The 24026-nt window shown below is 40.9% G+C and overlaps 1 pseudogene; it reads right to left on the bottom strand.

The window, feature by feature from the left end:
• Nucleotides 1-839: 839 nt before the first annotated feature.
• LOC127214667 (T cell receptor alpha variable 22-like) lies at nucleotides 840-1417 on the bottom strand (annotated as a pseudogene).
• Nucleotides 1418-24026: the final 22609 nt, after the last annotated feature.

The raw sequence follows: 24026 nt of genomic DNA, 5'->3' as shown, positions 1-24026 counted from the left end.
AGTATGCTTCTTGTACTCTCATGGGCATGTCCTTCTTCAGATTTTGTTAAATATGTTTTCTGCACCTTTGTCCTGGGCTTCTTCACCGTCCTCTATGCCTATTATTCTTAAATTTGGCCTTTTCGCAGTGTCCCACATTTCCTGGATGTTCTGTTTTAAGGATTTATTGGATTTAATACTTTCTTTGAGTGATGACTCTATTTACTCTAGTTTATCTTAAGCGCCTGAGAGTCTCTCTTCCATCTCTTGTATTCTGTTGGTTATACTTGTGTCTGTAGTTCCCGATCGTTTGCCCAGTTTTTCTATTTCCAGCATTCCTCAGTTTGTGTTTTCTTTATGGTCTCTATTTCAGTTTTCAAGTGGATAGGCTGGTCTCAATTAAGTATATTTTTAAATATCAAGACAATGTTGACATTATGTTTTGATTCAAGATTGTCTTGCTTTGAACGGCTTAATTAATTAACAATTTAGCAATCAATTAATTCTTTTATCAAATGCATGGTGAGAAGATTAGCTTCTCTGGTGGGCCCATGTTCTATAAACACAGGTGGAAACAGTTGCTCTCAGTTTCCAATCTCGGGAAATGACTAAAATGATACTGGGGTGTATAACACAGTTTATAATTTATGACATTAGCAGAAGCATTTGATAAACTACAGTGTAGATTTTACTCATGTGGTCTGATATTTAAGAACATTTATCCTTCTATGTTTCAACATTACATCATTTTAAGTGTGAACTTATGCTGTGGTAATTTTATGTTTCTTCACACCATTGTAATTGGTGATCTGATAAAAAACACACACCTCTGCAAAAACCTCCTGCAGAGTCAACCTATCTCATGGCTGTAGCTGCACACCCAGCTGCAGTTTGGGGACAGGCTGCAGGCTTGCTGGAATCACTGTGCACTGTGCATAAACAGCACAGAGGTAGGTGCCTGAGTCCTCCAGCTGGGCATCCCTGATGTGCAGGGTGCTGTTGCGCTCCTTAGAATTGAACATTGCAGTTAATCTCCCATTCTCCTTTTTTTCCTGGAGTCATGTAAAAAAGATTTATGAGGCTGCCCCTGGGATTCTGTCGGAACCACTGCACATTTGCCATGGTTGCAGAAAACTTGCATGTCAGTGTAGAACTAGCTCCCTCATGGAGACTCAGGACTGAAGGACTCTGCTCCACCTCAACTCCTCTCACCACTGCTTGGAAACAGAAAAGCAAACCAGAATCATGAGGGGTTTTCACCCACACCTGTCAAATATCCCAGGAGACACCTTGAGGATGACTGCCCAGGAGCTCTAGGTTGGCTCATCCCCTCCACCCTGACATCTCTGGAGAATCCCTAAAGCAATGTAGGAGAGCACAACTCACAGCAAATCCACACCCACAGAATCCCCAGCACAGCTCCCAGCTTCCTCTCCATGGCCCCTGTCCAGTTACTTGGATGTCCTCTCTCCAGCTGTAATGGTGCCAAGTCTTGTGCCAAGCACACTTGTGCTTACACATATCAGGTTCTCTCTGAATCACCCAACTTCCTCATTCATCTGAAAAAGAAACTCCACCCACTTCCACCTCATGGCTCTGCATGGAAATCTCTCAACAGCTGTGACAGACAATGAGAGGGACCCAGGGACACTGTATGTTTAATTTAACACTTCTTATAAGGGGGGTTTGGAGGAAAATGTCTAAAGAAGGAGAATGCATTAATGCAGAATGCTAGTGTGACAACTTACCGCTCTGGGGGGTTAAAAATGTCTTATAGAATCCTAGCATGATACTTTGACTAATTTTTGTCTTGAAAGTTTTATTTATACAACATATTCTGATCATTATTTCCCCCTTCCTCGACCACCTCTAAAAACTTCCTCACCTTCTAAATCACCCAACTCCACATTCTTTCTTTTTCTCCCTCTTTAAGTCAAACACAGAGGCAAACAAACAAAACCAGAAAAGACAAAGCACCAAAAGAACACCCAGACCATACAATATGATGCAAAACATCATTGAGTTCATTCTGTTTTGTCCACCTATGTGTGGCCATGTCGTTCACCTTAACATGTGGCTAATATACTCAGTGAGAAAGTCCTAGCAGAATTCTTAAGTTATAAAATGTGTTGAAATTTATATACATACAATAATATATTCATATCTTGTCTCCCCTCCTCCACCACCTCCACAAACTTCCTTGCCTTCTAACTCACCCAACTCCGTATTCTTCCTTTTTCTCTCCCTTTAAGTCAAACAAAGGGGCAAACAAACAAAACCCAAATGAAGCAAAATTAAAAAAAAATTAACAAAGCATAAACTCTCCCACAAAAAACCTCACGAAAACACAAAACACATATAAGCAGAGACAAAAGACCAGTAAGATAAGTAATGTTCAAATTAAGCAGTATGATACAACAACATCATTGGATTCATTCTGTGTTGGGTATCCACTGCTGGGCAAGTGCCCACCCTTCAACAAGAAATAGCTGGCAGGACTCTTAAATTACAATAGTTGACATACCTGCATGCAATACACTGTATTCAAGAAAAGGAATTTCTTGGACTTAAGACCATCAAGTACATAGAAAATAATCTGAACACAGCTGCTATTTATAAGAAAACCATAGAAGCCCCACCCCTGTTTCCACCCTGATTTGTTTTCCATCTCTTAGCTTCTGCGGAGCTCTCCCACTATGCTGTGCAGGAAAACACAGCTGGTTCATATGAGGCTGGGAATCCCTGCTCCAGTTCAGTGAGGCCCACTTTTGCCTTCTTAACTAGTTCTTCCTCTTCTTTCTAGTTTACACTGTGTGTGTGTGTGTGTGTGTGTGTGTGTGTGTGTGTGTGTTATACATACATGTCATGTATGGTATAAAGGGTATTGGAATAATTTCTATTTCTTTGAATTTATGAAATAATAACCATAATGCCAAAAAAGAAATAGCAGTAGATTTTTTTTTCCCTTGAGAGTCCATTCTCATAATGCCCAGTGGGATTCTACTTTGTTTAGAGAATTGTTGTTGATAGATACATGGAATCCAGTAAACAGGACCTAGAAATCTGTGTTTTTCAACTGAATGATTTAGAGGTGAAGATCCCATTGATCTCCACAACATCACCCCTACTCCTTGCTTTGTGAGTGGATTGCCCTGTGTCCTTATGCCTCTTCTCAACCTTCAAATCTCTAGGCACCTTAAGGAAAGTAATTTCTAGGAATGCTGCAGTGCCCCCTAGTGGACTGACACCATCAACAAAACTGACTTCAGGCCATCTCCACAAGTCTCAATATCCAGCACTTTTCACCTCATACTTCCTGGGAAAGGAAATGCACATGGTTAGAGGAAAGACCATTCAGATGGAGTTCTCAAACAAAAACTAATAAGAGCCAAGGTGTACCTAAAAATTGTTCATTATCCTTAGCAACTAGGGAAATGCAAATTGAAACAACTTTGAAATTTCATTTCACCCCAGTGAGAGTATCAAAAATCAATAAAGCAACTGACAGCAAAGGCTGGGGTAGATTGTGAGGGGAAAAAAAAACCTCATTCACAGTTGGGAAAAATAAAAATTGATGCAGGTACTCTGAAAATCAATATAGAGAATCTTCAAACAAACAAATGATATCGTTGTTTAATAAGGATCAGGAAAAACTGATAGGCTGAATAGATGTTTTTTCAGAGAGTAATAACTTACAACAGATACAGATGAACACCAGCAAGTTCTTGGTCCCAAGGATGCCTCTGGATGCTCTTCTGTCCCTGTCCTGCAAGCAAGAGAGTGCTCTGGGTTCCCCTGTCCCCACCCCCAATGGGCTTAGTCAGTGCCACAGGTATGGACAAAGTGAATATCTCACTACAATTCCCCTTATATTCTAAAGAAAAGTTTTAGGCTTGATAAAAAAACTATATAAAAACAGTGAATAACAAATGTGAATAACAAATGAAAAGGAAAATCGAGAACATACAAACTTAAGACCTACATATCTAGTTCTAGGGTGAAGGCTACAGAGTTTATAATAGAGTTGTCCTAAGCTGGGAAGCTTAAGTCTAGTACCTAATATATCTAACTAGGAAGAGAGAATAATAATTGTGATAGTTTAATCTTCAATGTCATCAAAGACATGAGAAGGAAAACAACAATACTAGGGTAGGCAGGAAGTACAGATGGGCAACTTCCCAATGGTGCAGCGAGGACAGAAAGAGCAAGCTACCTGGACAGTCGCCCAAAGTCTCAAAGCAACTTTGGTACAACCAGTTTTGGCTAAGGTCTAGAGTATCTGACAGACCAGTAAAGAAGCAAGGTGTTACCATGACTTGGCAAGGTTCAACAGTTTTCTATGTTTGCTTCCTGCAAGCTCATAGATAGGAGCGCAGGTCCAAATCAGTGGTCAAGGTGGGGGCAGTTCTTTGCCCAAGAGGCCATTAGCCGATGCCATGATGGACTCCAGAAGGAGTGAAAACAGTGCCCAACATTTTACTGAGCAATAGTGTCTCACATCAACTGAGTACTAATATTAAAACATTTAAATGCCATGTTCTGAATGTCTATGAAGTGTTTGAAGATTAAGCATCTATTTCTGACTAATCTCATTGTTATAAGAAACATGGGTGATGGATAATCTGTAATACTCAGGATTGTAGCTACAAAACTGGTTGAAACTTCCCTGAGTAAAGCAGGGACAAATACCTAAACAATATAACTATGTACGTAAAAATACATGTAAATCTTTAAAAGAAAGGTAGAGTTGAAATGTCTTGACCAGAGGTAGAACTGTATAGTGCAGCATGATAAAAATATCCTAAATTGTATCGATATACAAAATATGTTTTGAACATAAGTTAAAGTATACATACATAGAATATGGTAAAGATATTATGCACAAAATATCATAAATTGAAAGATTTTACACAATATGGCAAAAATATATACAATTCATCAGGGAAGAGAATATAGACTTAATTTTACATAGGTGACACATATAGTAATTTATACTGATGTAAGCTGTATAATAGTAATAACTCACTATTACTAAAATAATTCACAAGAAGATAGCCTAATCTATCTATATCCAATCTAAACCATACATTTCCCAACCATACCCTACCCCAGTCTAAGCATCACCTTCCATACCCAACCCTAAGTAACTAAAATAAACCCTATGAAGATGAACATTATTCCTAAAATCCAAAAGAAGTGATAGGGGCCTTCACTATCTTAAGATTACATCCTACTGAAATGGAATGATGATTGCTCCATGGAATCCTGTATGAAGAAAATTTTTAGCAACCAAATTTCTCAATGGGACTGACTGTGACATATATAGCTAGTGTCTGTGTGGCAGGAAATGCTTGACTGGAGTTCTATCTGAAACTCTGGCCAGAGTGTAATGAAAAGGTACACATTTCATCTAACTAGTCAGGAGTTGTCTCGAGCATAAGAGTTTCAAACAGCTTTCAGGGTCATGTTTGTAGTCCAAATGCATCAGACTGAGTCAAGGGGAAATGACGAAGTGGGACCCCATCTTCTTTCTGGAGACTTCAAATATTGCTTTTAGGAATTGTTATTATTCCTTGTGGAAAATTTACATGTCAATATTAATGTAAAGTTTTCAACTTTTAAGGTATGCATATTGAGAAAGGCAGCAATAAGCTTTAAAATGTGTATGAGAAAGATTAGGATTTCAGAGAGAAAACTGCATAAAGGCAAATAACATTCCCCAGATTTTGATAGCTTCTAAATTACAACAATTGATTTCTTGATATAAGCAGAAACTGTGAATATAATCTTAACAACATGCTTGAATTTAAAGAAGGAAAGCCAAATCCAACTCCAAAGCCAAAATTGGTTTACATAAACTTGGGCTAAAGGAATACTAGATAGTAAAGAGAAATGGATTCCTGTACAGAATTAGTTCACACACACACACACACACACACACACAAACACACACACACACACACAAACACACACACACACACAAGCAGAAAGAAAGAAAGAATGGAAGAAAGGAAGAAAAAGAAAATGAAACAAATAGTTCACTAGAATTAAATACTTTTACCATAAATCAGATTCCTCTTCATTAAATGGTTCTTTGTAGAGAGCTATCTTCTATTCTGTAGGTACCTACATGTTCAGTGTCTTTTGGGTGTTTGAATATGGAAGCTTTCCTTTTAGGACAAGAACAGAACACTTCCCCTACCTTTGAGAGGTCCGCAGAACTCATGGGGACTACTTAGTTGGATGTTTTGTCATTTTTTTTTTTTTTTTTGTTTAACTCAGATCTTGATCAACTTAGATCAACTTAAATTTTGGAGTCAAAGCGTTTTTTTTTTTTTTTAAATTTATTATTTTACATGTCGATCCCAGTTCCCTCTCCCTCCCTCCCTCCCTCCCTCCCCTCCAGCCCTCCCTCCCTCCTTCCCTCCCTTTTGCCCTCTCTGCCCTCTCCCATGCACTCTAAACCCCCTCCCCTCCCAACCCCCCACCACAATACCATATGTAGGGGAATGCCATCCAGTTGGGGTCATGTAGATCCGACAGGTCCTATGAAGTAGGGACTAGGGCTTCTCTCCTATCTCTAGAATAAGGCAGTTATCCCTCCATGGGGGATATGTTTGCAAAGTCCTTCTGTGCACCAGGGATACATCCTGGCTCCACTGTCTGAGGTCTCTTAGACTGCTCAGACCTTCTGGCTGAGACCCATATTCAGGGGGATCCGAGTCAGTCCCCTGTTGGCTTTCCAGCTATCAGTCTAGTGGCCCTTAGCTCCTCCTTCTTCAGGTAAGCTGTCTCTATGTACTTCTACCGCATGGTCTTGTCCTCTCCATCTGCTTCTGGGTTCTAGTTCGACTCAGTGTTTATGTATGGGTGTTTGCTCCTGTTTTCAACAGGCATTACTTGAGGACTCCATGGAGAAGTTAGTTGTTGATCTCACTCTCCAGGAAGGGCATTTAGGATAGCCTTTCCACGGGAGCTGAGATTGTTAGTTGGGAGCAGTCTTGTAGTTCCCTCGACCTTTCTTTGTGTTCAACTTTATCTTCAAACCAATATTGGCTCCCTCTTTTATGTTCTCTCTCAAACCAACTGCCAACATCAAACTGAATGGAGAGAAACTTAAGCCAATTCCTGTAAAATCAGGAACAAGACAAGGCTGTCTTCTCTGTCCATATCTCTTCAATATCGTACTAGAAGTTCTAGCTAATGCTATAAGACAACAAAAGGAGATCAAGGGCATCCAAATTGGAAAGGAAGAAGTCAAACTGTCTGTATTTGCAGAAGATATGATAGTTTACATAAGCGACCCAATAAACTCTACCAGGGAACTCCTACAGCTGATAAACACCTTCAGCAAACTAGCAGGATACAAGATAAACTCAAAAAAATCAGTAGCCCTATTTTTTTCAGACGACAAAGAGGCAGAGAAAGAAATCAGAGAAACATCACCCTTTACAATAGCCACAAGCAACATAAAGTATCTTGGTGTAACGCTTACCAAACAAGTAAAAGATCTATATAATAAGAACTTTGTGACTCTAAAGAAAGAAATTAAAGAAGATACCAGAAAACGGAAAGACCTCCCATGCTCTTGGTTAGGTAGGATAAACATAGTAAAAATGGCAATCTTACCAAAAGCAATCTACAGATTCAATGCAATCCCCATTAAAATCCCACCACAATTCTTCACCGACCTTGAAAGGATAATAATCAACTTTATATGGAAAAACAAAAGACCCAGGATAGCCAAAACAACCCTATACAATAAAAGAACTTCAGGAGGCATCACCATTCCTGACTTTAAGCTCTACTACAGAGCTATAGTTCTGAAAACAGCCTGGTATTGGCATAAAAATAGACAGGTAGACCAATGGAATCGAATTGAAAAGCCTGATATTAATCCACGCACCTATGAACACCTGATTTTCGACAAAACAGCTAAAATTATACAATGGGGCAAAGACAGCATCTTTAACAAATGGTGCTGGCACAATTGGATGAGGGTGTGTAGAAGACTGCAGATAGACCCATGTCTGTCGCCATGCACAAAACTCAAGTCCAAATGGATCAAAGACCTCAACATCAATCCAGCCACATTGAACCTCTTAGAGGAGAAAGTAGGAGGTACCCTTGAACAAATTGGTATAGGGGACTGCTTCTTGAACATAACTCCAGGGGCACAGACACTGAAAGAAACAATTAATAAATGGGACCTCTTCAAACTTAGAAGCTTCTGTAAGGCAAAGGACACAGTTGACAAGACCAAACGGCAGCCCACTGACTGGGAAAAGATTTTCACTAATCCTATATCCGACAAAGGGCTGATCTCAAAAATATACAAAGAACTCAAGAAACTAGTCAACAAAACACCAAATAACCCTATTAAAAAATGGGGTACAGAACTGAAGAAAGAATTCTCAATGGAGGAAATCAAAAAGGCTGAAAGACACTTAAGAAAATGCTCCACATCCTTAGCTATCAGGGAAATGCAAATCAAAACAACTTTGAGATACCATCTTACCCCTCCCAGAATGGCTAAAATTAGAAACACCAGTGATGACTTATGTTGGAGAGGATGTGGAGAAAGGAGAACACTCCTCCACTGCTGGTGGGAGTGCAAACTCATACAGCCATTTTGGAGATCAGTATGGCTGTTCCTCAGGAAAATGGGAATTAGTTTACCACAGGACCCGGCAATCCCCCTCTTAGGCATATACCCAAAGGATTCACATCAATGCAACAAAGACATCTGTTCAACTATGTTCATAGCAGCACTATTTGTAATAGCAAGAACCTGGAAGCAACCTAGATGCCCCTCAATTGAAGAATGGTTAATGAAGATGTGGCACATCTACACAATGGAATATTACTCTGCAGAAAAAATAATGGTATCTTGAAATTCGCAGGCAAGTGGATGGCACTTGAAGAAACCATCCTGAATGAGGTAACCCAGTCACAAAAAGAGAAACACAGTATATACTCACTCATATATGGATTTTAGAACTAGATCAAATGATCACCAGCCTATAATTCACATCACCAGAGGAACTAGGATACAAGTTGTATTCTAAGAGATTCATATAAAGTCCCTCACAGAACTGGGAAGGGACAAGTCCCCCAGACCTCAGGTAAAGTGGGGGAGGACAGCTAATGGAGAGAGAAGTAGGAGAAAATGAGAGGGAGTAGAGGAAGGCATGTGTGACCAGGAGGATTGAGCCTGGTTAGGAATGGAAAATAGGAGAGAGAGAGAGAGAGAGAGAGAGAGAGAGAGAGAGAGAGAGAGAGAGAGAGAGACAGAGAGAGAGACAGAGACAGAGACAGAGATCTTTTCTATATATGTTATTAGTTTTTATTCTGTTTATGTGGTAGAAGTATCTATTCTAATATGACATCTTCCCTCTGCATCAAAATCACTGAAGTATTGTCTCTAGATGGTAATATAACCAGAATATAGTCTAGTTTAAGATTCATACAGTTCACCTGTATCTCTAGTATCCTCTTTTCTACTCATTGTAATTCATTTTCAGCTTCAGCTGATATTATTAATGGACTATTCAAGTCCTTATCCCCTTTTAAGGCTATTTTCATGTTTTTCAAATCATGCCCTTTTACTCCAGTAATGGTTTGTAGTTGAAAAATCTGACACCAATTATCATGGTTTAATAAGGATCAGGAAAAACAGTCTGAACAGATATTCATTGAGGAAGAAATAACTTCCAACAAGGACAGATGAACACCAGCAAGTTCCTGGTCCGAGGAATGAGTCCAGATGCTCTCTGTCCCAATCCAGCAAGCAAGAGAATGCTCTGGGGCCCCTTTCCTAAAACTAGTTCCCCCAGGTCACATCCACCCATGTCCCCACACCCAATGGGCTTGGTCAGTGACACAGGTGCAGACAAAGTGAATATCTCACTACATGAAGTAGTGAAAAAATTCTAATGAAGCAGAGAGAAATTCTTAACGTTGGATGGGGGGAGGTATTGAGGCTTCCCCTGTGTCACAGGAGAGAATACTTGAATGGAAACTTAAGCTTCTGATATGTTAATGGAGGACTAAAGAGCAAGGAGGCAAAGGCTGTGCACATGACATCAGCAGTGCCTTCTGGAAATTCTATAGTATCCTGGAGATCTCTTGGAATCCTGTGATGTCACTTGTTGTAGCAGCACCAACTGCCCTTAGGACGGTTGATCGTTCAACGCCTATAAGGTTCACTTATAGACATGTTTTCAAGACTGCAAAGTATACTTGGGAGGAGGAATGGAGAATGTGGAGAGACTGGAGTGACGAAGGATGCTGGCACCAAGTCTCCCTGGAATACATGGAGAATGAGATGGTCCTGGGGAAGACACAGTGAGTTCAAGGAAGGGACTAGGGAGCTTTCTGTATGTAACAGCCTTGAGGATTCCAGGGCTAAGGCTCAGGAACTGGCAGCTTCTGGGAAACATTAGATCCATCTTGCTCTTCAGGTTAACTAAAGGATTTGCCCACATCAAGGATTCATGATGGTTGGTTTGTCAGAAATTGACAAGACTGTGGCATTTGTGCTGGGGACCCTCTGTTTCACAGTGATGTGGGAGAAGACACAAGGGAATTAATAAGATTTCAATACCTTTATGTACTTTACCCCCACTGGAATCTGATAAGTTGTGTGACAGTACTTATAGGACAAGAAGTGTGCCCTGGCAAATGGTGAGGTTGTTATGCTTTACATCACAGCCACTAGCAGGGCTGTGGCACCAAATGCTGCTGTCTACAGTGATCCCTAAGGTTTCTGACTTACCTGCTGTGAGTGGCACACAGGTCTCCAGTTCTGCCTGAGAGCTATTAGAGCCAGTGCACATGGGCAGACATTGCCCATTCCTGCCAGCTTTGGATGACCTGGGCTGTTAGAAGCAATGGTTTTCTGAATCTTGGGACTATGTTCTTCCCTGTGTGAATTCTCACATACCATGTGAGTCTGAAGCATCAAGTAAGTGATTTGGCCATCCCTGTACTACCTGAGTGAAAGTACAGTAGCAATTATCTCCAGGCTGCTTAAAGCACAAGGGTAAAGTTTATGAAGCCAAGGTACATCCTCTGAAGCTGTGAATAAGCCTTTGGAGTCTCTCCTCTGGGCCTTCTGATGCAAGGAAACATAAGAAACCAGGTAACTTCTGAGACTTTCACATTCCTAAGAAATAACTGACATCCACAGGGGAAAGACTAAAGTCTGGTCTTTCAGAACCTGCTATGGCAAAGACTCATCTGTCCATTACTTCCTGAGAATCCTTCAGTGTGTCATGTTTGACTGAGATGAGGTAGTGAGGTACTATGTAGGGTAGGTTCTGTCCTTTGAATTGGGTATTGCAGAGATACCTCACCTTGTCTAACAATTTGTCAGTGTGACACAACATCAGAATGGATTTAGTTCATCACATACCACTCATTTGTTCTGGTGTTCACAAAGTACACTATTGAAACCACATCCATACTTCTGGAGAATTTGCTATTCAAGCTGAGCATGGAGCCATTTCTTCATTTCAAGACTGTCAGTAAATCAAAAGTATGAAGTTGGGCTCTGGAAAAGGTATAGGACCAAGGACTCTCCTTTTGTGTCATTTGTCTGTCCTTCTTATGTTCCAATGAATATTTTAAGGTAAGCTTGCTTTGCCCACTTGCCTAAGTCATGTACATTGAAACAAGTGACTCCTGATCAAGAAATTTTTCTTTCATGTGGCTCTAGGAGAAGCACCATAGCAGTGACACACCACATACCCTCACCATGAGTATGACAGATTTGATTGCTGAAAATGACTTTCCATATCTCTGTGGCCTCTCAATAGTCAATCCTCTTTTCTCAAATATGAGTGCAGGAATGAACCACCACTCTTCATGGGACTGTTAGCTCTTGTGTTGGGGGCTCAGATTCTAGCCCCAATGATTAGTGACTCTTGTCTGACCTGTCACAAGTTGATCACACATTTGATAACCTGTGATGGTTGGAATCTGTTCTGCTGAAGTAATTTTAATTACTGGGGGTAATTGTAATCCATTATGGGAATTACAATATTTTTACTGGACAACTACAGTCCCTACCACATCAGCATATTGTACCAGTCATGTGGATCCTCCACAATGTGCTTGTTGCCTTCAGGGGACTGAACTTTCCTCCACACCATTCTGAATTATTTACCTAGAAACCTTTATTTCTCCTGTTATTGATTAGAGATCTCTAGAAGGGGCTGACCAATTTCCTGTGATGTTTTGGAAGTGAGCCTTCAAATTCCATACAAGTAGTATTGAATATATTCTAATGAAACAGGCAAAGGTCACTGTCTTTGTAATAAGGGCATGAAGGTCTTCCATTATGTATCTGCTGAAGTTCCTGGATGGTCATTATGGCTTTGAGTGAATTGCAGAAGATCTAGTTAATTGGTAGATGAGGACTGTTAGTGACCCAAATAGTCCCTACTCTGAACAATTGTATTGTATTGTGGAGAGCCATTGAAGCTCCCTGTAATGTCATCCATGCTCTGGGAACATCAAATGACTTTCAGTGTTTAAGACATGTTGGCAAGCCTGGCCAAGCTGCTTGGGAGAGAACAGAGACCAAGGGGAGACCAGAAAGAGAAAAAAGGAAGCTGACATTCAGATTCAGTGTAAAACATGGAGAAATAAACAGTTCTGGGGAAAGCACAGTGAATCTTCTTCAGGGTATAGGAAGATTTCGTGAGGAGGTAGAGCTTGTGGTGATGCTTGCAAGAGTAGGACTCAATATCTGGGAGCATCTGAAAAACAATGGGCATATCCTACTTCTCTTGGTCCCCTAAGAGCAGGCCCAGAGTAAATGTTTTTCATGGATAGTGTGATGGAGCCATGCACTGACAGCCCTGCTTTCTGGGAAAGCCTTAACCTCTTGTGAGTGAAAAGGAAAGGCCAGCAGGAGCAAAAGAGTGACTAATGGGGTGTATCTCTCAGGGTGGGGTGTTGCTATTCTTCATCTGAATGGATTCCTTCCATTTCCATGGGAATCTTGAACTAATAAGAAGGAAGGTAGTCTACCCTGTCCATGAGCCAAAGTCTTGGACATTCAGGTGATTTTGTTCTAGACACAAGTGATCAGGACTAGGTGCTACTAAGCTCTAAGGACAACAGGACTTAAGTGCATTACATCAGATATAAGGTAACACTTTCCACCAAATCTACATGGGTATGGGAGCTTATGCCTTTCAAGGACAGAGGATTGATTGGGGAATGATTCCCATGATGATCCATGGTGTTTGAAGTCAGAGCCATAGGTTATGAACACCAGAGTGAGCATAGCTGCCCTGTTCTCTGATGTGTCTACTGGGTCCCCTGCATATCCTCTTCCTTGGGCTTTTTCTTGGCCCTCAGCATAGAGTCTCCTATAGTATGCCATCCAAGTATTCCAGTTGACATGTCTTCATCTAACTGCAGGGAGTACTAGGAAGACACCATCCCAACTTTCCACCATCACCAAGGAGGCCCAGCAGATGGAGATGTTGGAGGAACTCTCCATTAAGCTACAGAGTATGAAATATGAACGAATTCAGCTGAGGGCTATCCTGGCCAGTTATACTAAGAAGAATTTGAATAACAGGTAATCATTACCCCAGTTCTCTGCTGACCTACTTGACCCTACAGAGTCAAGCCAAGCCTTCCTGAGTTCAAGAGGCAAAACTTCAGGGTGTCTTTATGCCTAAACTAACTTTCCTGTGTGCATTATACAGGCAGACCCTGGAACCTGGGTAGGTGTGACATGTGGACACAGGCTGCTATGCTTCCTACAACTGAACAGCAGAGCCTGTGGCCTGAATCACAGTCTGGGTATAGGGACAGAAGTGTGGGAGCTCTCAACATGCATTAAAAGATGTTGTGGCAGGTGCTGGCTTGAAGGACACATTAGGTACTATGAGTTTGTGGAAAGTCTTAGTGCTTGACCAACAGATGTTTATGTAGTAATAGCTCCTGCCAGCAGCTGAAGGGGCCTGGTCACATTTATCAATCTCAGTTTATGGCTGGGACACTTCAAGCTCATCACTGCTCCACTCTTATTTCTTCCTCATACTTTGAAACACTGCCAGCTCTCTGCATAACATGGGCATCTTGATGTATGTGGCAAGGGTTGACAGTGTGTGTGTGTGTGTGTGTGTGTGTGTGTGTGTGTGTGTGTGTGTGTGTGTGTGTGTGACAAATACTCCTTGGAGCCAGAAGACACTTGGGGTTTGACATTCTCAGTTTCTATAATAAGCCACTTCTGAGCTAAGGTAACACCACTTTGATCAGCATATTGCTTTTCTACTGTGCTCACCTTGGTGGAACATTGGATTGCCCTGTAGAGTTTACAAAGGTACCCTGAAGTTGGGACTCCTCTCTAGAAATGCTGATTGTGTGCTCTAATCCTCTGTGTTAAAAATAGACACCCAGAATAGATATTCCTATTCTGAAGACAGGACAAATGTTATCAGAGATTTCTCTTGGTAATACATATGTGGCAGAGACTCCTGAGAATTTTTTAAGTAGCCAATTTATAGCTCCAAACCCACAGAGGATGCTGATACAACCCTGTGTAACTGTATTTGGCCCCCTGCCTATTCTGACCTGGTAACAGTATAGGAAGTTTAATAAACACCAGGAGGCTCCCAGTGTATAGGTGCCAGGCTGTGGCATCCACTGAGCTGGGGTAGTCCACAACACAGCCTGATTTCATGTGATCCTTGAGACCTGTGTTCATGGGGTTCTTTCTCCTGGGCTCATGCCCTACCATAGGCTGAATTCTTTTGAGATGATGAGAAAGGATCATGAACGGGTGATGTCAGACCTTCAGAAATTGCCCCTGGAGATCAGTGATTCCATGAACAAGTGCAACCAGCTGATTGAGGAGAATGAATCCTACAGGCAAGTGCCATAATAAGCTTGTGAGGGGCTGATTTTGATCTCTTTGTCTTTGATACACAGTAAAGACATTCATTCTAACTTTCTACCCCTTAGCAAGCAGCCTTCTTTGTGACCCTTGAACTTGTGCCTTGTGAACTATTTTGCTAAGTGTTAAAAGACACATAGCTTCTCTCAGTAATGTCCTTTATATGAGGCCCTAGATTTATAAATGGTTTGAAACATGAACTGGGTGTCAGTCAGCCTACGTCTCTTTGGCTTTGGCAGGGACTTCACCATTGTGGTTTCCATGGGTTCTTTAGACAGAATTTATTCCATTTGGGATTTTTGCCCTCCCTCAAAGAGTGTCTTCTCTCTACCTGCTGATGCTTTCCCAATACCATGAAAAGGTAAGCACAGGTGTGGGTTTCATGCTGTCCTGAGAGCAACAGGGTTTTCAGAAGTTGTTTGAAAAACTAGACTAGGCCTACTTCTGAGTGATGCTGGCTTGGCTACTGTGAGTTCCAGTCTTGGGTTGTCTGGGGGCCTAGGAGTTCTCAGGAGTGGTGGTACTTGTAGGTAGGGATGGTAAATGTATGGTGGCTGGGACGTAACATTTTTGGATGGTTGTTCAGTTACCTCCACAGCCTGATCCTACGAGATTTGACTCAGGTGAAAAAGCATGTCCACGTGTTAAGACTGGAGAAGAGAAAGCTGTGGGAGGAGCAGATTGCACTACAAGGGACCTGTGAGGAGGTGAAGAAGCTCTTTAAGGAGGTCCAGGAGAAGATCTGTGAACCCTGTGCTGAGGAGCATCAGGTAAGCTGAGGCAGTGCAGGCAGGGTGCCCACCTGTCCAACCATAAACATAGAGATCCACGTGTAACTATGCACCCACAACTCGACTCCCACATAATACAATCCAATTTATCATTTCTATGATCATTCACATGTCTCTCTGCCGAGTTTTCCTATTGTAAGAAATTGAATGATTGGCAAACACTCCTGCACTGCTAGAACATCCAGTACATTCTCAAAGATTGGTCAATCATATATCACACAGTTTCATGTAGTTGTGTTGAGGAGAGCTCCTATGCAGAGCTTCTTATGGGGTAGCAGTGATATGCATTATGTATTGGTATGCATTAATGAGTTTGTGTGTGTGTGTTTGTGTGTGTGTTTCTGAATATATGTTATTTCACTTATTGAGGAACATCATTACTGATATGGAGGTCAATCAATGTCATTGAGAAAGCATTTTGTCTGCTCACTTTACTTTCAGCATATATTGTATACTGCTGCCCATTTTTCCACATGTCCACCCAGTTCTCGAGAACTAAATGACACAATGAATAGTGTAACACAATGGCTTTCAGGAGTTGTAGAGGGGAAAACATTTATCTGCAAGAAAAGGCTTTGGAGCAAGCCGAAGAAAAGTAGTACAAGAATGTGACAAGGGGTCACTATGGCAAAACATGGTTTCTGAGAAGCAGGATAGGTTTACTCAGGGTTTGGGTACTTTCTCTGCTCTAGGTGAAAGGTGATTGCACATGCAAGGGTGTGAAAGCTCACTGTGTTTTCTCTGTATCCTGTTTTGTCCTCATCAGCATTGCCAGCTATCATTTTCTTTCCACCTTTGCCTAACCTTGCTTCAGTTAATCTTGGCATGGAGCTCTGATGGATTTCATGTGATGAGAGATTCTGACTTTCAGTGTGCTTTCAGCTCCATCTCTATCCAGCAGGAGTCTCATGGCCTTGCTGTGGTGTGACAATGGGGTGTCTGAGTGCTCCCTGCGTAGTCTCATGATGGACTAAAGCACTCACCATGTGCTGTGACTTCAGCACTCAGTAACAGTTGTTCTTCAAAGTTGTTCACCATGATGAAAATCAGCCTCATGGAGGATTGAGGAAAGGAACCTCAGAGATTGCTGCTGGTAGAAAGTGATGTTTCACAATGACAATCCACACACATTAGCCAGAAAGTAAAACTGCTGTCCCCAGTGGAGTTTTGATTCCAGAATATGAAGTACTTGTCCACAGAGAATCTAGGAAACATCAGAGTTGTAATAGAATTCTTCTGAGATGCCTCGATGTAGGAACTACCCAGATTCCCATTGTTCCATGAATTAGAAATACAATGTTGTCTTATCTTTCTATGGAATATTGTTCAGCATGAAATAATACATGTAGTCATTATTCTCTGAACTGGTCAGCTTTTTGTTACTCACACAAATCCCTGACACAATCACCTTATAGGGAAGAACAGGAGTCTGTGATGTCCCCAGTTGTGGGAACATTCCTGAACTTGGTGGTTCAGTTTTGATGCCTGGTTGTGGAGATTCTCTAGAAGCCTGAGCTCATTACTTTTGTGCCTCTAGTGAGTCAGTCTGTTCTTATAAGAGCTGCTTTTGGAGGAATTTGCACACCTCCTATATCACTGGAAAGCAGGGAACAAGGCCAGCGTGCTGGTCCGTCACCATCCAATATCCCTGTGCTGGGGAACATTCCTATACTGCACAGCCTGAGGAACTTCCTATATAGGGATGTCTAACAGGCCAGGACCCCAGATGGACACCTGTCTATTATGTTTATAGGATAGACACTGCAATGAGTGAGCTGCCTATCTCTCATGCCCATTATGTCCTCTCTCATCCAACAAAAGTTTACCATATTCTCAAGTATCCCTTGTGATTGCTCCTTATATTAGCAATAACTAATAAACTAAACATGTTACTACATTAGAGTGCTTGTATTGTGAATTCTTGTACTTGTGTGGGCTCATGGGTTCATGTGTGTGCATGAGGGTGAGCACCCCTCCACTGAGAACACATTCTCTAATGAACAGCAAGGAGAAAGCCTGGATGAAAGATTGAAGAACCTGCTGAAGCAGAAGGAACTGATCACTCACTACAGGGACTTGGCAGAAAAGATGGAGCCTTTGTTCAGTGTCTTGGAGAAGAGGTCAGAGCCCAACACAGAAGGAACCCTTAGAACCATGTAAGTCACCAGTACCTAGATCTCTGTCTTGTTTTGCATTCTCGACATCTCAGCCAAAGTGAGCGAAAAAACAACTCAGGGAATTGTGATAGACCTGTCTACATTATAACCTCCAGGAAAGACTATTTTTGATCCTTAGTATTTCTGGGAATTTATTTAACCCCTATTCTCTTCTGATATCTCTTTGTCCCCTGTGTCTCCACAAATCTCCCTATGGTATTCCTAAATGTAGCAGGAGTAGGGGTAGTTGTTGAGGACAGTGAGTGCACCTGCCACTTTATTTTCCTCCCAGAACATCAACTTTAAAGAGAAGTTCCTACCTTTGGGCAGATTTGCATACAGCTCCTCCTGATGATTACAGGCTGTGTGCAGTGTGCATCCCATTCCTATGACAGATTTTTCTGGTTATAAGAACATTGGTGGGTTGGTAATTGAACATGTGCATATTTCTGTGCTGTATGAATAATTAGAACACTCAATGCTTTTATTTTATTGAATCCCTAGATGGTTTACATTAAGATTCTCAGCTTTCTCACATTCATCTGGTATCTAATCCAGACCATGCATATCTGTCCTGAACTCTTAATAATATATTGCTACTCTTTTATTTTATTTCAAAACTAATGCATCTAGACAGCTGGACGAATGGGTTGTATTTTCCTACACAGCACAGGGCAGTCTTCATCTTCTAGCAGATTTTAAAAGCTGCAAAAAATCAAGGCCCAGGTGTAATGTGACACACCTCCCTTGGGGAATTCAGGGAATGCCCTCTGCTGAATTCTCATGCTGGTTTGTCCTGCTGAACAGAGCTGGTTCAACAAAATAGCTGATACAGCAGGTCGCCACCAGGCCTTTTCCCAATTTCCTTCCTCCTGTAGGTCAAAAAATCTCCAATCTGAGTTGGATCCAGTGCCAGCCCAGGATGAGACTCCTGCAGACAAAGCTGCTTCAGCAGAAACATTAAATCTCACAGGCAAGTTGTCACCATAGCCTCCCTTCCACAGCAAACAGCATTCCTTTCAGTAGTAAGGGCTCTTGCCCTTGGCTTCCAGTTTGAATATACCCTGACTATTTTCTAGCCTGTGCCCCACCCAGGTTGCTCGTGGGTCTGATTGCCTTTCCTTCTCAATAGCAGATCTTGAGAGAACTGAGGACTCCAAAGAAGCCATAGACACCATGGCCCTTGACACTTTACACTCTAGTATCAAGGCATCCTCCTCTGAAGAAGTCAGCACCTCATAGCTGTGAAATCACCAGTGAGGCAAATACCAGCTGACCTCCAGGTGATCCAGACCCAATCAAATATATGGGTCTATTGAATCAATATTCCCAAAGGGGGAAAATGGATCAAAAATAAGACTGAAAAAGAGAACCTGAGAAAGTAATTATTGAGAACCAAAATATTCAACAGAATGTGAGGGCTACAACAACATGAACGTTAGACATGTTCATGAAAAAGACTTTTTTCGGTCAATTGTATGTGGATGGCTTTGACATCATCATTGAGACTTCAGCCCCTCCTATGATGTGGTAAATCAGTCATAGATAACTGCTGATGTGAAGGTGCTTCAGATTGACCACACACAAAAGCATCCTATTTCATTCTCCAGTCCAGGGTTGAACCTGAGATCATGTCATGCACAAGTGTCCCTGAGAGAATGCACTAGAGAGATGGCCTCAGTCCCTCATTCCTCTTTTTTCCTTCATTTTTAAAATGAATGAGGATTCTTCAGTTTCACAGCCTGGACTGAAGGGACTGGTCCTGAGAAATCATTAAAGAAGACATCTGACACATCTTTGATATTTATGGGAATTCAGCTGCCGTCCACAGATTTGCAGGGTCTCTAATAGGCATACAAGTGTATGTTGGCTGAAATAATGAAATAGTGGCCAATACATAACAGGACTGGCAGAGGGTGATAATTTATCAAGAGCCACATAGAATGCTCTAAAAACAATTTTCAACCTTAATCTTGTTAAGAGCTTGACCTACAAAGGCCAATGGATGCATGGCAGTACTAGAATTCAAAAGACTTTTTACAATTGATACCTGCCTTCCTATCATAACCAAGGCCATCCACAGGCTGTAGGTCTGTGCTGCTAAATCTGCAGCAACCTAGTACTGTTTAGCTTAATTTTTTATTTGTCTGTTTGGTTAGGTTTGCTTGCTTTGGTTTTTGTTGTTTTGTTTTTGTTGTTGTTGTTCTCTTTGTTATGGTTTGATATTTTGTATTTATTTGTTCTTTCTTATATTGTTATTATTGGTTCTGTATTTTGTTAAGTTTATTGACTTCTTCATTTAAGCTCCTAAGTAGTAATATGACTGTATTTTAATGAATAACAACAAATTTCCAACTCTTTTCTGTTATAACCATTTTCTTTTGTCAGATTTGGTATAGCCTTTATTTTCTTTTTGCAAGATTAATTCATGTGCTTCATGAACATAATTTCAAGACAACTTTTCACAATGTAAATGGAGGTACAAAAGATCAAAGAAGGCCAAAACACACCTAAATAACAAGAATAGTGAGAGAGGTATCATCATTACAAGTGTCAAAATATAAAACAAAAACATAATAATTAAAATAACATCATAATCACACAAACATAGACTACTTCTGAATTCTGTCAGGCTAATTCTGGTCAGCCAGTCCCATACTTTGTCCCCCAACTCAAGGTAACTTTATTAATTGTTTTAGAACGTCAAAAGCAATCAAGTATCTGGCATCAGCCTTCCATGTCAAGTCTCAGGGAATATTAAAGAAGAGTAGGAAGGAAGAATTTAAGAGCCAAAAGATAGAAAGGACTGCTGTGTCATGGAGATTTATGGATATGATATAGGTGTCATATTTACATATTCATAGGATGTGTGGTTACTTACATAAGAAATTCTGGCAGGTGATAGATAAAGGCAGCCCAGTTCCATATATATATATATATATATATATATATATATATATATATATATAAATGGGGAGGTGCTCTATAGACCACACAGAAGACTATTTTCTGCTGACAGCTGCTAGATGAGGAGAAATCACTCTTGCTAGTAGACATCTGTAGGTTTCTTGTGTTTCAATGGATGACCACACTCACACATATATTTAAAACACTTATTTATAGGACTTGGATTCTTAGTTTCCTTTTTGTTGCTGTGGCTGATATCTTGACAAAAAACAACTCAGGAGAGAGAAAGCTTTGTGTTACCATATAGATCCAGATCACACTCTATCATTGAGTCAAATCAGTGCAGAAACTTGAAATCAGGCCTGCTTCCTATTCAATACAACATTAATACTGGCCAAGCAATACACTTTACAACCAAAGATATACAGCAGGAACAAAGATGAATGTGTGTACTATCTCCCTTGCAAGTCAATTTCTACTCATCCAGCCTTCTCATACAGTTTAGGATCACCAGCTTAGGGATGCATGGTCCCACACATGGCTCAACCTTCCTATATCTGTCAACAGCCAAGATAATCCGAAAAGACAAATATATGTATTTTGTTATTCCCCATTGGACCAGATATGCACAAATGGTCTAAATACCAAGAGTAAATGATACTATGGTGCAAATTCCAACTGATACATCTCCATTGCACCCTTACTCCTAAGACAAGAGAATCACAAAAGAGGTGGCAGAAAGAGTGTAGGAGACAGAAGACTAGAATGCCTGCTGATAGGTAAGTTCCCCAAGAATGACAAGAGAAATGCATCCATAAATCTAAAAATATGATTTCCTGAGCAAATCTAACATGATAACACCAGTTCCAATTTTGGATTGGGGAGAGTCTATATGGAACAAATACTACATGAAGTCTGAAGTCCTAGAGGTGATCAAAAAAAAAAAAAAAAAAAAAAAAGGTAGGATCAGTTTCTTCCAGTGACAAGGACTCACAGAGATTTTCCAATCCCACCTTGTTAGTCATAAAAACACGCACAGATGGAAAACACTAAAAGACTGATTGGTTGCATATTTTGTCTTTGGGGGGGCAGGGAATGACAGGAGTGTAGACAGGGGATATTTGGGGGCAGAGATGACTAGCAGAAGTGGGACTTGAACAAGGGATGCAGAGGAGGTAAATATGAGTAAACAATGATGAGATTTCATGAAAAAAAATCATACACATTATACACATTGACTAAAAGTATAAAAAATTTAGTAACTTTATTCAATTTTCCTTTGAGAGTTCTACTAAACAGATAATAAGAGAGGAGTACAGGCAAACACATGGGTGTCATTCATTAAGACAAACACAGGTTCCAGGGTGAGCTGACCCCAGTGTTTAAACAGGAGTATAGGGAAAGCTATACTGTGACAGGCACTACCTGTCATGGGACAACGTATTCATTCCTCATACATACAACGTGCCTTTCTGTAAATAACTTTGTTTACTTTTTGGCACTTACTACTAAACATTGATATCATTTATACCTCATAATGAAATTCACATTAGATCCTACCAACAATCACATATAGAAATAAGGAATTTGAGGAAGGAAATTGTGAATCATGCAAGCTGACAAAATCCTTTCATCTAATAGATGGAAGGTCCAGACTTCAACAAAATCTTAATCTCTGGATTGTCCCTTGTTCAGGGAGGGATGATCCAAGCATTTTGGCATGACCAATAAGCACTAAACAATAAAATACCTGGATATAACACAGTTCAGTAACTGTGCTACCTCAGACACTTGCTGAATCTGCTTACTGGGTCCTCCCTTAAAGACCAGCAGACATACTCAGGGGTTGCAGTGTCTGTCCAAAGACAAAGCCCATGGAGTCTTATGAGAGTACTTGGCATTGCATCCTAATGACAGCTATCATAAATTCTCACAGGCCCCTGTGTTCTGTCATATGTCTTCCTACCATGGGAAAACCTTGTTTTATATTGGGAGAGTGGAGGAAGAATGGAAGACAACAAGAGCTCGCTGTGCCATGTTACCTACAGCAGCATCTTCTCCAGCAGTGACTTGCTTCTAGCTCCCAGAATATTTCTGGAGTATAAGAAGGGGCATAATATAGACCCACATTTCACTTAGAAAACAAAAATAAACCCAATCCTGGGTGTATCTAAAGCACTCCTCTGCTCTCCATCCCAAAGACCCTAATGCATCAGGAATGTATCTCCATCCCAAAGCTCCACTCCTACATGTATCAGGGTCACAAATAACAGCGCTAGATTAAGCTCCACCATTATCTGCATGAATCCTGCTGGCATGATTACCACAAACTCTGACTCAGATCTTTAGGAGAGTTTCTGATGCAACTAGGCTTTCTCTCAGTTCAACTCATAGGCACCAGATGGCAGCCATGAGCCCAACTGTAACAGCAAAATACCAGTGAGACCTCAGATGGCAGAGGTGCAGTCAAAACTACTTCTTTTGAGCTTCAGAAACACAAATAATGCATGTTTTCTCTAATATGTAGATATTAGATTTTAATAATTTTATTGTGGAGGAATGTCATTGGCCATGGGACTAGAAAAGGATTGCTTTGGGCCATCTAGGGTTTTGCAAAGTACATTCCTGAGACAAAGGACTAGGTATCAGGGAAAGAAGGAAAATGAGCCTCAGCGAAGATAAAGTAAATCTTTATCTCTTAGGATAGGGAGAGTTCCTGGGCTGGCAGTTCCCTAACCTGAATCTGAGTTGAGTCTTTTGTAGCCAGGACTCTCATCTGTTGGTTTTGTTTAGATAACCATAACATGTCCTCCCATCCACTTCTCTTCACATATCTTCTATGGATTAGACGCTCCATCTCTGGCAGCTGCTTGTGCTTTCCCATCCACACATATCTGTCTCTAACTCCTTCAATAGTTCATTATTCTGCATACTACTTTTTTTAGACCAACAATATATTTAAGATAAAAATAAAAAATTTTAAATGACTACTTACCTTTTTGACATTTGGAGTATGTTAGATCATGATTTTCAGGAAGGAAGTGGAAAGATTTAGACAGATCTTCACAGGCAGTTGCAGTTAAGTCAAGATTTACAGAAAGCACAGAGCTTCATTCACCATGCAGATATCTGATGAGACATCATTATGAGCAGACAAGACAAAGGTAAGAGATGCAGGATCTGGTAAGGAAATGTGCCCCTTTTGGTCCTGAAATAACTATTCCTATGGCTCCTTGTACTTCACAGCACAGGACTGCAGAAGAGTCCTGAGAC

This window comes from Phodopus roborovskii, unplaced genomic scaffold, assembly GCF_943737965.1.
Source record: "Phodopus roborovskii unplaced genomic scaffold, PHOROB, whole genome shotgun sequence".
Lineage (NCBI taxonomy): Eukaryota > Metazoa > Chordata > Mammalia > Rodentia > Cricetidae > Phodopus > Phodopus roborovskii.
Note: the sequence above shows the minus strand (reverse complement) of the source record. Positions and strands in the feature narration are given on the sequence as shown.